The sequence below is a fragment of the Symphalangus syndactylus genome, chromosome 15, assembly GCF_028878055.3.
Source record: "Symphalangus syndactylus isolate Jambi chromosome 15, NHGRI_mSymSyn1-v2.1_pri, whole genome shotgun sequence".
NCBI lineage: Eukaryota > Metazoa > Chordata > Mammalia > Primates > Hylobatidae > Symphalangus > Symphalangus syndactylus.
The window spans coordinates 14,725,542-14,743,833 of record NC_072437.2 but is presented as its reverse complement, the minus strand read 5'-3'; the positions used below and the strand labels follow the sequence as shown (position 1 = coordinate 14,743,833).

Sequence of the window (18,292 nt, the reverse complement as noted above, 5' to 3'; positions counted from 1 at the left end):
TGCCTCTGAAGCTGGCAATGCCAGGAAATAGGGACAATCAAGCACCCAGTACCAGCAACTTCCAGGTGGTCGTGCCCGGTGTTGTTCCCTAGAAGCTGTTCTGGTATCTCACTGTTCTGAAGTTTGAATCGTGCCTGGTTCGTGCTCTTGGTTTTCTAGTCTCTCTGCCCATCTGCAGAATCCCTGAAGATAAATGAACTCCCAGCATCCTTTCATTAAAATCCTTTCTCACTAGCCGGTGATAGTTCTTTACGTTTGTAATTAAGAATCCACTTTCATAGAACTAAGATCATTTCTTAACAAACTACACCAGGGCGGGGGGCAGGGTGCCATCCGCTTTCATCTTGGTGTCCTTAAGCAGGAGTAAAATTCAAATCAAAGTATTACATTTCAAAAATGTGAGAAATAAAATTTCTGCACCCCAGCAAGATCCCACATAGGTGGCAATTCTGTCTCTGATTCCTCTTCCCATGCTGTTTCAGACAGAATACCTGGCACATAGTAATAGATCATTAAATGTGAGCAAGGATTATTTGCAAACCATCTACAATTTTGCAGAGTTATACCTGATATCGTAGCTTCCAGTGAAGGGTGTAAATCCTGACGCTCTAATTATACACCTTTTTATTGTTTCCCAACCTAATCTCCCACAATTACAATTCTTGTGTATTGGATAAAGATTTGAATTTACGTCTCAAATATCAATGTATTTTTTTTTCTTAATACTGGATGTGTTGATTGAAGAGCTAAAGTTCCTCTACTTGGCTCTATTTTCTATTGACAATTGGTACCTGGCAGAGAGAGCAGAGCATAATCTTTCCATCCCTACGGAAATAAATGTTTGTAATTACAACAAAGCAAGAATGCTGTTCATAAAGCTAAATAGTAACTAAAACAATAAAAATGCTTGTCTTCCAGTTAGACGAGGGATGGATAACATAAGAAGTTACTGTAAAGCACTTTTGAAATATAAAGTTGAAAAGAATGTTAAATAATTTCACTTGCATTACTTAGATTACAGGGGGAAATACTTTATTTTTGTTTCAATAATTTCAGGAACTTCCTGCAGCTTCTTTTAATCACGTCACATTAACACAGGTAGCAAGTGGTTAATTCCTAACCCCATAATGACATTTCTTTTTCTAGAATTCCATGTTTCCATTTCCAATAATAGAACTATTAGCAAGTGATGTTTCAGTGTGCAAATTTTCCTTTATTTTCAGGTTCCTGATATATTGGGCTTCTCTTAAAAGCTAACCTGGGAGGTGGCAATTTTCAAAGAGATTTGCACAGAAAGGTCCAATCCTTTTCAAGTTTCTCTTTTTTAGCAGTTTCCCAGTGGTCAGAGAGATAAGTACTCTGTCAGAAGCAAAGTTGTGGGAGCACGAGGCTGGAGCAAAGGGCATCCAGGTATTTTATCTCATGCTCCGATCTCTGCTTATGTGGGAGGAGAGGATGCTGACCCGCTAAGCTGGCGGTATTTGACTTCCTGCAGCACCAGTTCTTCTTTCTCATACAAGCTGTTCGAAAATAAAGACATAGTGCAATGGTTAATGCATATTAAAGATTTATCCATTTATGTTAACAGTGCAAAGTTTTTTTTTTCCATCACTTTATGGTTTATTTATTTAGCTTAATGTCCTCATTTGCAGAAAAAATGCAGAGATGTGTATTTAATCACGGAGAAGATTAAAGTCAAAACTTAAATTAAAAATGTAATTTTTTGATAATCTGTTTTATTGTTACAAGTACCCTCAGTGTTCCTGTATGTGTAGGGATAATTATGCATGGTACAATGCTGTGTGTGGACACCCTGCAGTCTCAATTAAATATTTTAACTACTTAATGAAAGGCAATAGGATTTTTGCAGTTAGTAATTATAACCATAAACTGGAATCAAAACTCTCTATTCACCCTCAGACTGCTTAGTAAGTCAGAAGATAAAATGGTTGTGGCTATCATGTCTTTAAAAGAATTTTTCATGATCAAAGAATAATTGTAGCATGACAAAAATTTCTTCCAATTGTTTCAGGAAAGGCATGAAAAGCTGTTTTTTCTTCCTTTGTCCATTTCCTTAGTACTGAAGCAAGATATTATTTGAGAGTTTGGAATTATCAATAGAATAAATTATTGTATTATTTTATATAAAATTAAAAGCCCTTGTTTTGCAGTTATCCACTGGCTTTTAACATTTTTAAAGTGGCATACTAGTAGATAGGTTGGATTGTTTTCTTCATAGAAAATAAAACAATAAAGATAATGTTTAAAGTAAGTTTAAGCTTAAATTCAAGATTAAGTTTCTTGGAAATTAAGGAGAAGTGAGTGAACAGTAAATTTTTATATCTTTTGTTTCCATAGGTAATGATATTACAAATCCATAGTACATCATCCTTACATTTGAGAAAGCAAAAAGTAAGTACTTTAAAATAGGGTTTAAACAGCAATTCTCTTTATTAATAAGAGGTAGTTGCCCACAAAATCTCATAGAATCTTATGGTTTGAAGTACACTTCAAGTATGCATGGTCCAGTCCTATAACCCATGCCTGAAACTCTTTGAAGCTAATCACAGAATAAAATGTTGCCTCCCAAAACTTCCACAAACAGAAAAGAAAATCAGAAATAGTAGAAGTTTGGAGAAACAAATCTAAATTCCAATTAGCTGTTTAATTAGTATAGCCTTTAAACTCTTTTTTGATTTACAATTATCTTTTTTATCATAAAGCAGAAGTCTCTATACTCATCCAAATAGCTCTACAATTTTGATAACTGAATAAAGAACGGCTCTGACCAAACATTTGACTTGATGGATCAATTCTCCTGCCTCAGCCTCCCTAGTAGCTGGAATTACAGGCACCCACCACAATTCCTAGCTAATTTTTTTTTTTTTGTATTTTTAGTACAGACAAGGTTTCTGCATTTTGGCTAGGCTGGTCTTGAACTCCTGACCTCAGATGATCCACCTGTCTCGGCCTCCCAAAGTGCTGGGATTACAGGCATGAGCCACTGTGTAAACAATAAAGAATAATCATGATGCTAATTTTTTATGCTAGCACTTTATCACTTCTCTGTTGTTTGGTAAGTTTATACTGGAACTTCATATTTCTTGCTTAGAAAAAAAAAGTTTCTTTTTAATTTTTCAAAGAATCTAGATATCTTTTTATATGTCTAATCAATTCAGAACACATGCACATGTATTTATTCTACCACTCTAATCAATTCCCACTCTTGAAGTTGCAGCCATGCACAACCTTTTGTTGTGTGTGCCTTATTTTCTTAGTTATTAATCTATTGGATTCTGTTAGCAAGATTTTCCCACCAACCACGTTTATTACACATTTTCTGGGAGCCCTTGTATACACAACAACAAAAATTCAAACAATTATATTGTGATCCAGGAGATTAAAAAAAAAAAAAAAAAAAATCAGAGAAACAAATTAAAATAAGAGACCAGGTAGTGTAGTAGAAAAACTCTAAACTAGATGTTGGAGCATGACCCCTCTTCAGGAATCAAGTCCCTAGAACTAAAAGGAGGGGAGCAGGGGCCCCTGGCCATCTAGGAGAAATGTGATCTGGAGTGACCTGTGTTCCTCAAGTGGATGTGAAATGACCTCTCCTTGTCCCATGCACCTTTTGAATATTCTTTTTTGTTTGTTTTTGTTTTGATACAGAGTCTCACTCTGTCACCCAGGCTGGAGTGCTGTGGCGCAATGCTGGCTTGCTGCAACCTCCACCTCCCGGGTTAAAGCAATTCTCCTGCCTCAGCCTCCCTAGTAGCTGGAATTACAGGCACCCACCACAATTCCTAGCTATTTTTTTTTTTTTTTTTGTATTTTTAGTACAGACAAGGTTTCTCCATTTTGGCTAGGCTGGTCTTGAACTCCTGACCTCAGATGATCCACCTGTCTCGGCCTCCCAAAGTGCTGGGATTACAGGCATGAGCCACTGTGCCCGGGACCTTTTGAATATTCTTAAGAGTAATCTTGGCCGGGCGCGGTGGCTCAAGCCTGTAATCCCAGCACTTTGGGAGGCCGAGGAGGGCGGATCACGAGGTCAGGAGATCGAGACCACAGTGAAACCCCGTCTCTACTAAAAATACAAAAGAATTAGCCGGGCGCGGTGGCGGGCGCCTGTAGTCCCAGCTACTCAGGAGGCTGAGGCAGGAGAATGGCGTGAACCTGGGAGGCGGAGCTTGCAGTGAGCCGAGATTGTGCCACTGCACTCCAGCCTGGGCAACAGAGTGAGACTCCGTCCAAAAAAAAAAAAAAGAGTAATCTTATAGAGCTGGCTTTACCATGGACTGATTAATTTGGGGGCAAATCCCTTAAATGAGACAGAAGAATCTGTCTCCAATTCTGATGTCAGAATGCTAATGTCTATCAATCCTACCTCTTAGGATTATTATGAGAAATATATAAGCTGACTTTGGTGAAATTTTCTTGTGAGCTATCCACGCACTCTATGTGCAAAGAATCATTAATAATAAGTGTCCAATAATTGAGCTTTAGGTCTAACCTTCCATTAATTTAATAGAAATATGGCATATTAAAACATAAGTGAAAGATGACTTATTTCCTTCAAGTTTCAGATGAATGTGGATGCATTCCAGATTGAATGGTTTATTTCACAAAGAGAATAAACCTCATGTCAAGCTTTGTGTGCAATCAAATTTCAATGGAACATACTTGTTTACAGTGGAGAAGTACATTTTTAAAGCTTAGTGCGATGCAACTTACAATAACTACAACTCTTTATTATAGAAACAGCTAAAACCCAATAATAAACATTTATATATTTAGTACGAACATCATAGTAACTTAAAAATAAAATCAGTGAAAAAACTGATCCAGCATGGCAAATGTAGAAACAGGAATAGAATTACCTGCAAATGAAACAAACATGGAGGATAAATAAAAGATTTCAGCCAAAGTAGACAGGACAATAGGAGCCCTGTCCAGTTTCCAGCCAAGGAAATGACCTGGTCTAATAGGATTTGATATACCTCAGTGAGATGCCCTTGCCTTTAATTTCTTCATTTCCTGCCCTATCCCCATCCCCAAGTTTCAGAGTGTGTTCTGTCACTTAAAGTGGCTGGAGCTGGCTTATTTTTATTTAGCTTTCATTATTTGCAAAGCATTCTTTTTATAGTAAGGCTAGAGGGCATTCAGTAAAATTAATGTATTTCCACAAGTATCATTTAATCAACTTTTAATATTGGACTATTTATAAGCTTCTTTATTAAAGTAAATTAATAATCTTCTTAATATTTATGTAACCTGGAAAATGAGCAAAGATAAAATCAGAAATCGACTTTCTTACCTCCCCCCACAGACTGCCTACTTAAAACCACCCCCACTTTGAGGGGCAAACCCCTGTTACTTAATGAAATACAGAGCAGTTCTCATAATGTATCTGTTCACTCCCAGGTAACAAAATGTCCTGTAATCACCTTTCCTCTCAAGAATTGTCTCCTTCATTAGTTGCAATTCTGTATACTCCATAAGAATCAAGATGCCACCCTTTGATCCAAGTTCTCTTCACAAGTTTGGGCCCACTTTAATGAGCAGGCCACTTGCAGTGAACTTTCTTCCTATTTCCAGGCCTGAGTCTTCCATCGCTTCATCACACACCCTCGAAACACTATGACTCACAGAGGACTGAAGTGAGAGGTGTTACAGAGAAAGGGAGAGCATGGCACTAGTAAAGTTATTGGCATGCCCCCTTGGAAACCGTTGTTTGATTCCTTTGAAAGTAATAGGAGGTTGGGTGCTGAATTCTTCGGGGCATACTTGGGGATTCTTTGAGATCCCTGCCCACAAATGGTTATCTGTCATGTGCAGTTTTCCCAGGTAGAATGAATCCCTCAACCTCAGCTGTTCTCCTGAGGCTGGTCTCTCAACCTGGGATCTGGGATGATGCACTTCCAGCTGCTTCCTGCAGAGATCGCCTCATTGGCCAGGGCCTTCTTTGACAAGATCTAAGATAATCCCAGGCTAAGCTCTGTCTCACAATGCTCACCAGAGAGTGATAAGAAAGATGCAATCTGGCCTGCTATCAGGGGAATAAAATTATTTCCAGGCTATAGCCTTCTTTGTTTTTGCTCTGGGTTTTGCTCTGGGCCTCTTTGCAAGCCTCTCATCCTTTAAATATTTTCTGGAATAAATCAGACACTTATTTGTCCCTGTAAGTCCAGGGATGCACATCAAGTTGTCTGTCAGGCAAAGGGAAGAAGATGAGCACTCAGCAGCCATCCAGTCTCTCCAAGGGGAGACAACAGCTTTTCCTTCATAACTTTCAGGAGGATGCTGAGCCTAAGGCCAGGAAAACATTTTGGACACCTCTTTGCAAGTCCTGCAAAGCAAGTCTGTGCCTCCCTTTGGAATGTGGAGTGGTTGGCACCTGTTGTATTTCCCCATAAAGTTACTCAAAAAGAGTCCTGTTGTAGACACTTAATCTAGTTATAAAGAATATAAGCAAATCTGTGGGATTCACTTTATTTTTTTACTTTTTTATTTTTATTTTTATTTTTTGACACAGAGTCTTGCTTTGTTGTCCAGGCTGAAGTGCAGTGGCATGATCTCGGCTCACTGCAACCTCCACCTCCCAGGTTCAAGTGATTCTCCTGCCTCAGCCTCCTGAGTAGCTGGTATTACAGGTGCCCACCACCACACCCGACTAATTTTGTATTTTTAGTAGAGACAGAGTTTCGTCGTGGTGGCCAGGCTGGTCTCAAACTCCTGATCTCAGGTGATCCGCCTGCCTCGGCCTCCTAAGGTGCTGTGAATACAGGTGTGAGCCACCGCGCCTGGCCTTCACTTTAAATTTTTAATGATTTAGTCTTTCATATTCATTATCTAAAGTTATTAAATTTTCTGATAAGATGAGCAAAAAATGCAATAGAAACAAAGAAAACCACCATTTAAAAATCTACATGGTCAAGCTGATCTTACCACAGTGGCATTTATATTTAGTTGGTGTTATGAATTGAATTGTGCCCACTTCCTTCCTTTCTCCCTCCACCAAAAAAAAAAAAAAACAAAAACCTAACCCTAGGAACATGACCTTATTTGAAAATGGGGTGTTTGCAGATACAATCAAGTTATAATGAGATCGTACTTAATTAGGGTGAGTGCATATAGCTGATGTCCTTATTAGAAGAAAAAGCAGACACGGGACGAAGACACTGGACAGACACAGTGGGCAACACCTTGTCCAGGCAGAGATTGAAGCGATGCATCCACAAGTCAAGGGTTGCCGGCAATGCCCTAAAGCTAAGGCAGGAGCACAGAACAGATTCTCCAGAGGGAACCAACCCCACCAACACATTGACTCCAGACTTCTAATTTCCAGAACCGTGAGAGAACAAATTTCTGTAGTACTTTACCAAACTCATGCACTTAAGAGGGAGGGATAACAGGGAAAAGGTTTTGCTTGAGATCAAAGTCCAGGGGTTTACACATATTCCTACATAGTATCATTCTGGTAAAAATATATCTTAGAGACACAATTCGTTATTGTAAAAAAACTATCTACTTATTTAAACAATATGTTGCCTCTACCCCATCCCAATATCCCACTGAAATATTAGGAATCCAACAAGCCTGTCTGCCTGAAGATCTATAGAAAGATCTCTTATTCTTCTCTCATCTTTCACCTGCTGGCTCAGAAATTAAGGGTTGCACCATCCTAAAACTGTGAGCAATCATACATAAACTGCAAGTAGCTTGTTGGAATTTCTTAGCAATACTTTTGTAATCCTATATTACTGCCCTTTTTTCTACAACCAGCAAATCATTGCCTCTACCAAAATCATGACAAAAATGTAAGGGGAACTAGCTATGGCACACTGCATGCAGAAGGTGAAGGTGCAAATCCCATAAATAAAGCCCCACGGGCTGAGGCAAAAAAAAAAAAAAAAAAAAAAAAAGAGAGAGAGAGAGAGAGCCTGGGAGCTGTGCTCACTGGAAATTACAGGTGTTTGTATACTCCATCGACTCAAAGTGTTGGAGAGCTAAAAAATATGAGTGGTTAAATATATGCTGCTCAATTTTGCAAAGCAACAGTTTACAGCCTAGTAATGACTTTGTCTTAAACCGATTCAGGCAACAGCATGGAAAGAATGTAGTATCAACAACCATCTCATACCCTGACAGCTGACAATAACATTCACAGAAGAAAAGTTTGTGAAAATATAGATGTGAAATATCATCTTGAAAATTCACCTTTAGAAACACACCATAGAATACAATTTTGGGGGCAACTAGGAGAAATCATTAGAATAAAGTCTGACATCCTAAAAATGTATGCAGGAAAAGGTGATTTCTGTGAGTCAGGAAAACAATTAACATGAAGAAAAACGGCAGGGTGGTGGGAGATGAAAATGGGGATGACGAATATGTCTAGGAATTCAATGGCAGAATCGAAATCTGCATTGTTGTAGTCAAGAGAAAAAATGGCCTTGAGGAAAAGTAAGATAATGATGTGAAATAAATTTGGAAGACATGGGAACCTGCAAGAGAAGAAAGATATGAAAGTTATTTGCATTTATCTGATAAAAACAGGACAAAAATTGAGAACTCGTGAAATAATTTTTGTTTTGTATTATTTTTTCCAGAAAAAAAGCATGAGAATAGCATCCCAATATATATAAAAGTCTCCAAAATATTTACATTTTAGTTTTGACATTAAGAATATATATTTTTTATTATATTTGTCTCCTCCTTTCACTTTTATGTTTTGTAGGACATTTGACATGTGAACCACTGCACCCAAGCACGCATATCTATCTTTCAGATGCTCTGGTTTCAATGAATGGCACCAGCCTCCACCCCTCAACCTTCTGAAACATGGCCTCATCAATGACTCCTTTCTTCCTTTCTTATCCCAACACTAATCTGTCCACTTGTCTTTTCGATCTAACTCTCAACAGCCTCTTCAGTCTTTACACATTTCTCCATCTCTACCTTCATTCAAGCCTGGGATATTTTAATATTCCTAAAATTGTTTCCTCTCCATTATTACCCACTATATCAAATTCCTTCTCTATTACATTTAACCAAAAATAACTTTATAAACAAATTCAATCACATCACCTCCCTAATTAAAATATTCCACCCACTTCCTATTCCAGGAAGACAAACTTCAACACGAGTTTTAAGGCATCCCTTATTTTAGAAAGCACCCCTAGTTTTCATTTTCAGCCTCATCTCGGATGCTGGCGCCACTCCATGTCTTTTCCATCTTACACTCAAAGACCATTCAGAGGTAATTTTAGGTCAAAACATGCTGTTCTTTTCTGAAGTCCAGGGCCTGGCAGGTCAAGGTAAGAATATTGACTTTCATTCCCAACGGGAGGAAAAGCTAAGGAGCGTTTCTAGCTGAGTAAGTGGCACACTCCATTTTGTATGGTCACTCTTGTGGCTGGTCTAGAACAAAAGGTAATTTGTAATCCAGAAAGTATCTGAGACAAGCCTCAATCAATTTAGAAAGTTTATTTTGCGAAGGTTAAGGATGTACCCACCTATTTATATAAATAAAATGAATGCCTTGAAAAATACATTGAACTTTATTATATGTATATAATCCTGCTTATATAGTTTGGATATTTCCAAACTTCGTGTTTCCAAACTCCAAATTTCACGTTGAAATGTGACCCCCAATATTGGAAGTGGAGCCTAAGGGGAGGTATTTGGATCATGGGATGGATTCCTCATGAATAGCTTGTTGCCCTTCCCGTGGTAATGGCTGTGACAAGTGGTTCTCCCCCTCTTAGTTCATGTGAGAGCTGGCTGTTTAATAAAACATCATAACTCCCCCTTCTTTCTCTTTTGCTTCCTCTCTCACCATATGACATGCTGGCTTCTCCTTCCATTATGAGTGGAAGACAGATGAGTGGAAGATCAGAATCAGATGTTGACACCATGCTTCTTTTGTAGCCTGCAGAATTGTGAGTCAAACAAACCCGTTTTCATTATAAATTACCAAACCTCAGGTATTAATTTATGAATACTAATACACCTGCTAATACAATCTGCTAATTGTTATGCTATAACTTTAATCATTATATTTTTGATGTTTAAATTACCAAAAGAAATATGTTAAAATTTTCTCAATATAGTCATTAATTTTGTCAAATTCAGCCTTCTACATTTTGAAGCTATATAATAAGGTAGATATAGGCTTAAATTTATGTTTTTTATCTTGGTTTATCTCATTTTTTATGAAGTCTATTATGTAGTATACATCTTTATTAATATTAATTTTTGCCTTAAGTTTCATTTTGTCTAACTTAAATATAGAAATATATTAAATATAACAATAAAATTTTCCTTCATTAGAGTTTATGTAATTTACCTCTTCATTCTTTTTAATTTTAACTTATTATATTTATATTTCATCTCTAGCTTAGAGATGATTAAATCCAATGGAATGACTTGTGTGTCACATCTCCTATTTGGATTCCAGAGTCCTACTTTTCCCTGTTCTGACCTCATGAGGCTGACTATATGGCTAATGAACAGTTTTCACTCTCAACATAGGAGCAGATGACAGGAGATGAGGTACTGATTCCTAAAGTTTTCTCCACTAACAGCTCTCCTTTCAGTGTCAGATAAAGACAAGGAAAGGTAAAGAGGCATGCCTCAGGATATCCCATTGTCCTTGTTGGTTTTCCTGTTTTTCTTCAGTCAACCCATACTGAATCAACCCATACTTTTTTTTTCTCTTTAGCCTCAGACAGCTTGAGATTAAACAGATCTATATATCTGATATATATATCTGGGATATATATATATATATATGTATATATATATATATATTCCAAATTTGTGATAGCATATAAGCAATTTGGCTCCTTTTTATCTCACTTGTACCCAAAACAGTATCTGTGACACAGCTCAATCAATTTAGAGGTTTATTTTGCCAAGGTTAAGGACCATGGCCCATGAGGCAGCCTCAGAAAGTCCTGAGACGCTGTGCCCAAGGTGGCTGGGTTACAGCTTGGTTTTATATATTTTAGGGAGACAGAAGTGACAGGAAAAAGCATAAATCAATACATGGAAGGTATACATTGGTTCATCCTGGAAAGGTGAGACATTCCAAACATCTTCTGGAGGGGAAAGGGAAGAGTCTCAGGTCATGGGTGGATTCAAGACTTTCCTGATTGGCAATTCATTGAAAGGGTCAAACTCTGCCTGAAGAGTTTTAAGTCAGTATAAAGAAATCATAGATGACACAAACAAATGGAAACATATCCCATGCTCATTGACGGATAGAATCTGTATGTGAAAATGACCATACTGCCAAAAGCAACCTATAAATTCAATGCAATTCCCATCAAAATACCACTATCATTCTTCACAGAACGAGAAAAAAAATCCTAAAATTCATATGAAACCAAACAAGAGCCCATGTAGCCAAAGCAAGACTAAGAAAAAAGAACAAATCTGGAGGCATCATATTACCCAACTTCAAACTATATTATAAGGCCACAGTCACCAAAACAGCATGGTACTGGTATAAAAGTAGGCACATAGACCAATGGAACAGAATAGAGAACCTAGAAATACAGTCAAATACTTACAGCCAACTGATCTTTGACAAAGCAAACAAAAACATAAATTGGGAAAGGATACCCTATTCAACAAATAGTGCTGGGATAATTGACAAGCCACAAGTACAAAAATAAATGGATCTTCATCTCTCACCTTATACAAAAAATAACTCAAGGTAGATCAAAGACTTAAATCTAAGACCTGAAACCATGAAGATTCGAGGGGATAACATCAGGAAAACCCTTTTAGACATTGGCTTAGGCAAAGACTTCATGACCAACAACCCAAAAGTAAATGCAACAAAAACAAAGATAAATAGAGGGGACTTAATTAAACTAGGAAGATTCTGCACAGCAAAAGAAATAATCAGCAGATTTAACAGACAACCCACAAAGTGGGAGAAAATCTTCACAATCTATACATCTGACAAATGACTAATATCCAGAATCTACAAAGAACTCAAACAAATCAGCAAGAAACAAATAAACAATCCCACCAAAAAGTGGATTAAGGACATGAATAGACAATTCTCTAAAGAAAATATACAAATGGCCCACAAGCATATGGAAAAATGCTCAACATCTAATTATCAGGGAGCTGTAAATCAAACCCACAATGTGATACCACCTCACTCCTGCAAGAATGGCCATAACCAAAAAATTGAAATATAATAGATGTTGGTGTGGATGCAGTGAAAAGGGAACAGTGTTGGTGGGAATGTAAACTAGTACAACCATTATGGAGATTCCTCACACAACTAAAAGTAGAACTACTATTTGATGCAGCAATCCCACTACTAGGTAACTACCAAGAGGAAAATAAGTCATTGTACAAAAAAGATACTTGCACATGCATCTTTCTAGCAGCACAATGCACAATTGCAAAAATATGGAACCAGTCCAAATGCCCATCAATGAACAAGTGGATAAAGAAAATGTGGTGTGTGTGTGTATATATATATGTATGTGTGTATATCTATGTATATATAGTATATATGTACTATATATATTTATATACTATATATTTATATACATATATATAGTATATATATTTGGTATATATATATTTGCAGTATATATACTGCTCAGCCATAAAAAGGAATGAAATAATGGCATTCGCAACAACTTGGATGGAATTTGAGACTATTATTCTAAGTGAAGTAATTCAGTCATAGAAAACCAAACAAACATCATATGTTCTCAGTCATGTGTCAGAGCTAAGCTATCAGGATGCAAAAGCATAAGAATGATACATTGGACTTTGGGGACTCGGGGGAAAGAATAGGGAGTGGCGAGAGATAAAAGACTACACATTGGGCACAGTGTATACTGCTCGGGTGATAGGTGTACCAAAATCTCAGAAATCACCTCTAAAGAACTTATTCGTGTAACCAAACACCACCTGTTCCCCAAAAACCTATTGAAATAAAAAAATATAAATAAAAAATAAACTTGACCTGAAATTCAAAAAAGAAAAGAAAAGAAAGAAACGATTGAGTTAAGATAAGGGGGATTCTGGAAACCAAGGTTCTTGTTATGTAGATGACGTCTCCAGGTAGCAGGCTTCAGGGAGAATAGATCGTATATATTTCCTATCATACCTTAAAAGATGTCAGACTCTAGAAAATATCTAGTAAGGGAAGGAGATTATTTACAGGATGCAAATTTCTTCTACAAAAAACAGCTTTGCAGGGTCATTTCAAAATATGTCAAAGAAATACATTTGGTATATTATACATACCTTGGTTTCCTTCAAAGCCTGCTGCTATCTGTCATGTGATGCTATACCAGACTCAGGTTAGAATTTCGTATCTTCTTGTTACAAAAAGTCTGTGTTGTCAGTCTTATGATCTCTATTTTAATATTAATGCTGGTCAGTTGCATGCCTGAACTCCAAAGGGAAGGGTATAAGGAGGCATGTTTATGTTTTCATGAATGTATTAATTGTCATCATTCATCAGTCGTCAATAATCCTCAGTTATAATCTTTATATTTTCCTACCACTTCTGTTTTCAGCGCTCCAGTGAGAGATATGTTCATCCTTCACATTCTTTCCTCCACCTGTGCTAGGTTGTCCTTCATTGCACTTACTTCCTTGGTTGTCTGCACTGCCTTCCAGGTGATTTATTCAGGTCCCCCAGTTCACTAAGGCTCTCAGCTCTGTCCTCGCTGTGGTCATACCCAGGACCACTGGTTCTTTTATATCTGAAAGTTCTACTTGGTTCTTCTTTTAAAAATCATCTTGTTTATTCTTATGTTTTCCTTTTCCATGATTATATTTTAAAACTAGTCTTTCATTTCTTTAAAGATATTAAATATAGATTTTATATTCCATGTGTGATTACATTCCTACGGGTTCTTACTAAACAGCCTTCTTTCTGATGCCTCTTGTGTTTGTAAGTTCTTCCTCATGGTTCTTTCTTTCTTGATTCTTTAGTGAAATCTGCTAGTGAGTGCTCATTTTTCTAGTAACATTCTCTAGAGATGAGTTTAGTAATGAAGGTGAAATTCTCCAAAAAGATTTGTATTCTTTTTGCCACATGTAAATTGCCTATAAAATAAACTCTGGGTTTGTTTTGATATATATCCATGTCTATATCTGTATCTACCATGCATAAGTGTAAATTTGAGGGAGGTCTAGCTTTTTCCTTTTTTTCTTCTTAAAGGGTTGATGGGAGGTTTGTGTGTATGTTTGCATCTCTGTGTATTTACGTGTTTACCTTCCATTCAGGGTCAAGTTTATCAACAATTTACCTTGTATCAGCTGGAGAAATGAGTTGTCTTTAGTTTTGGCTCACAGCTATGCTAAGAGTGTAGCCTTCTCATCATTCCAGCTCATCACGAGTACTTATGATCAACTCACATCTTTTTAGGGACCTGGATGTCCTCCTGTTTCCTGCACTCTGAGAGGCTGTGCAAACAAATTTGCAAGTCAACATTTTTGGGTGATATCCTCAAATTCAAACCTGTTTCAGAATTCTTCTTTCCTCTCAAGGTTTATTTCTCTATTTAGTTTTCAAATGAGAATTCTTACTTTCTTTCTGGTGCATTGATTCATTTATAAAACAAATTTCCCAAGACTTTTTAGGTGTTTTTAATTAGTAGAAAGGCCAGTTAGAATATCTAGTCTCCCATATTACTAGAAGAGGAAAATTGTGTTGAGAAAATTTAATGAAATCTTGCAAATGTGCAAATGCTCCATAAAATTTAGCCTTTGTCTGCTCTATGCCTTTCACCTGCTTTAAGCTCGTTATTTTGGTTATTAAAATAAATCACTTATTTCTATTCCCTAATCTACTTAACTAAATTGTGACTTGCAATTTAACTCATGTTTGGAAATAATTCATGTATTTATGTACTGCTTTAAAAACGCTCTGTAAGTATCCTGTATGAGTGACACATGCAGCTTTTAACAGAAACGATACTGTAGTGAGAAGAATTTGTGTATAATAATGAAGCACACTGCATAATTTCTATCAAATAAGTACCAGATTTCCATCAATTTAACAGGTTTTTTTTTAATGGTGAGCTGCTTGTGGTTTTCTTTTAGTGAGTTTATGTGGTAGATTATAAATTAGAATATACTAATTACATTTAACATAGGCATTTTGAACAGATTTGGTATGGATTCCACATACAGAACATATTCTTTACAGATTCCCGTATTTATAGCTTTACAAAATATTGACTATCCATACTCAAGGTATGATAGTACTCTGCTATTGCACTTGGGAAATTCCCTTAACATGGTCATTCATACCATTGATGGTAGCTAATAATCTATGTAATTAATCTTAATTTGTGGTTAATGAGTGTAATTGGGGAAACAAAAAAAGCCTTATCTGGATCAGGTAATTTATTATGAACTTATGCCTGTCTAACAAGGCTTGCCTTGAGATGATAAGCATCTGTGTGAAATTATGGATGGCCTTACATATATTCATGGTAACTATTAAGAAAGTAACTGAGGATGAAGGCTATAAACCTTGGGATATCTTTGCAGTAGAAAGAAGTAAACAAATCTACTGAAGCTATTTACTAATGCCTTAATCAAAAATCTTTATAAAAATGCATTTATTCTAGCCTCCCACATTCAAAGCATCTGTTCACTATACAGACAATATTGAGACATGGAGTAACTGCAAATGCCCAGTGTCCAAGTCCTGCTGAACCCTCATCATTGACCTGGAAGTTTGAGCTCTATTCTGCAATCCTACCCCCAGCATGCTTTCTCTTCCAGTCCTCACAGTTCTTGTTCTCCATGAGCTCCTCCGCTTTTGGGTATCCCATTCTCCACCGCCACTCCTACACACTCAGGAGGTCAGCAGATCCCATTTCCACTTACCTTATGGAGAAAATTGAAATCTTTTTTTTTTTCTTTAGATGGAGTCTCACTCTGTCACCCAGCCTGGAGTGTAGTGACACGATCTTGGCTCAATGCAACCTCTACTTCCCAGGTTCAAGAGATTCTCCTGCCTCAGCCTCCCAAGTAGCTGGGATTACAGGCACCCACCACCATGCTCGGCTAATTTTTGTATTTTTAATTGAGATGGGGTTTCACCATGTTGGACCAGGCTGGTCTTGAACTCCTGACCTCAGGTGATTCGCCCACCTCGGCCTCCCAAAGTGCTGGAATTACAGGCATGATCCACCGTGCCCGGCCGAGGAAATTGAAATCTATCTCACCTTCGTGGTCCCCACTAACAAACACGAATGTTTGTAGCTTCCCTCACTTTCTTCCTTCTAGACCCATCTTCTTCTCACATGTGTGATGGTTGCAGTGGTCCAGCTGTGAAAATGAATAGTCTAAAATATCAAGAAAAGGCACAACACAACGGGAGTGTGTTTTTGTTCAAATATTACCGCAGGGATGTTTCTCGTTGTTCCATATTGAGGGTCTCTGCTTCCTTCGATTGTATGGTGCGTCTGCTCCTATTGCTTCAGCCTTTCCATCCTGCTGGGAGAAGGGAAAAGCTTCTGCCTTAAAATGCCATATGTGATCTTTATGGCTGGAATTCAGTCACATGGCCACCCCTAATGAATGGGCATCTGAGAAAAGGACTCTGTTTCGCATCTTCAAGTCCAAGGAGAAATGAAAAGGAATGTATAGCCACTGTGCCTGACTAAGGATTCCTGCCTGCCTCTTGAGCTCACCCATTCTCTCACCTTTACCTCAACACTTTCCTCCTTTTTTGCTGCTTTATCTGTAATCACTCCTAACATGATGTCTCCTCAGCATATAAGCAAAATCATCATCATTATTATCATCACCATCTACACTTGCTTAACACACACTCTTCTCCAGGTCAAGAGCTGTTGGCCAGCGGTCATCATCAGCTTTTAGAGGCCACCTGTACTCCCTTCCTTATGTTCCCTGCCATCTTCAAAACTATTAATACCATGTCAAGTCCTTGTCAGGCTTCAAATATCTCTGTCCTGCCTCTTTCCCTTATCTGTCTGCCTTCTGCTTCTGCTAGTACAGACTTGTGTGATTACATTGTGCCCACCTGGACCACCCAGGATCACCTCCCTCTCTTAAAGTCAGGTGAATAGCAACTTTAATTACACCTGCAAGTCCCTTCTGCCATGCATATAACATAATCACAAAGGTGGCACCGGGGGTGAAAGTCATAGTGAACAAAATTCTGCCTACCACACTGTATCAGGTTCAAACATTGTAGCGTGTGTGAGAGCAGCCATTTCAATTCATTTCCTACTTTATTAACCTTCTGGCTGTACCATTAACTTTATGCCTAGGGAGACCATATGTCACAATTTGCCTGGGACAGCTCTGGTTTATGTGTGCTATTTCAAGATTACAATTCACAGCATCTCCTTTGATACTAGCTTGAACATTAAATCAAAGGTCACTTAATTGTATTCCATGCCCTGTCCCATTGTGCCCAGTTTTCTAGTTTCTAGAAATTCATTATCTATTTCATGACTCTTTGCCTTTTTTAACAGACATTATTCCTTCCACCTTTCAGCCTATCCTTCTCTTTGATGTCTTTCTGGGCATTTTCTAATTTCTCAGACACAGTTTACCCCCTCTATGAAGCCATCTTTATACCCATTTCTGATAATTTTCCATTTTTTTCTTTGTCTTCTCACTTTACTTTTATATGCCAGTCTCACAGCAACTAAAATTTTTCTTTTTTTATTCCTGTCTTCTCTTACTAGGCTATAAGTTCTCAAGTCCAGGAAAGGTACCTTATCCTTCTTGATATTTACACACCCCAAATGGATCAGAGATAACCTGGTCCTTTCCATGATTTGTTCTGAAAAGGAAATAGGTGAACAGGCAACAGGCTGAGGCTGCAGGGAGTATATTTCGAAAGGAAACTCAGCCCCCAAATAAACTCTTGACTTACAGATTGGCTTGAAACTCACCAACTCTACGTATCAATAACTGAAATGAAGACGGAGTGTCCAGAACCTAAGAACCCATTCACCTGGAGCATGAGATGTAGCTTGCCCGTGCAAGGATGGCATTAAAATGGAGATGAATTACAAACACATGTTTTTCCTGAAGCTGTTGAAGCTTTGGTTCTTAAACAAAATCAAAGTTTACCATCTGCTGAAATAAGGTTGAGGTTTGTTAACACAGGGACTGGCTTCGCCTTTACTCTCTTTGAAAGATTTGTGGGACAGTTTGCAGTAGATGGTCATCAACAAGAACTGCAGTGTGGGTACACAAGAGGAAACATGGGCCATCGTCCTCCACCTCTCTCTTTGCATTTCAG

At 37.7% G+C, this 18,292-nt stretch overlaps 2 long non-coding RNA genes across 2 annotated transcripts in view; both read right to left on the bottom strand.

Moving 5' to 3' along the window:
* Positions 1-1,010: 1,010 nt before the first annotated feature.
* On the bottom strand, positions 1,011-14,434 carry LOC134732535 (uncharacterized). Its single transcript, XR_010115848.1, has 2 exons — positions 14,304-14,434; positions 1,011-1,520 (listed from the first exon to the last, which is right to left on the bottom strand). It is a non-coding gene; the product is annotated as an uncharacterized lncRNA (long non-coding RNA).
* A 1,978-nt stretch (positions 14,435-16,412) lies between these two features.
* Positions 16,413-18,292, bottom strand: part of LOC134732534 (uncharacterized) — a 163,723-nt gene continuing 161,843 nt past the window's right edge. Inside the window, exon 6 of the long non-coding RNA XR_010115847.1 lies at positions 16,413-16,503. This is a non-coding gene — a long non-coding RNA (uncharacterized lncRNA). The remainder of the gene's footprint in view (positions 16,504-18,292) is intronic.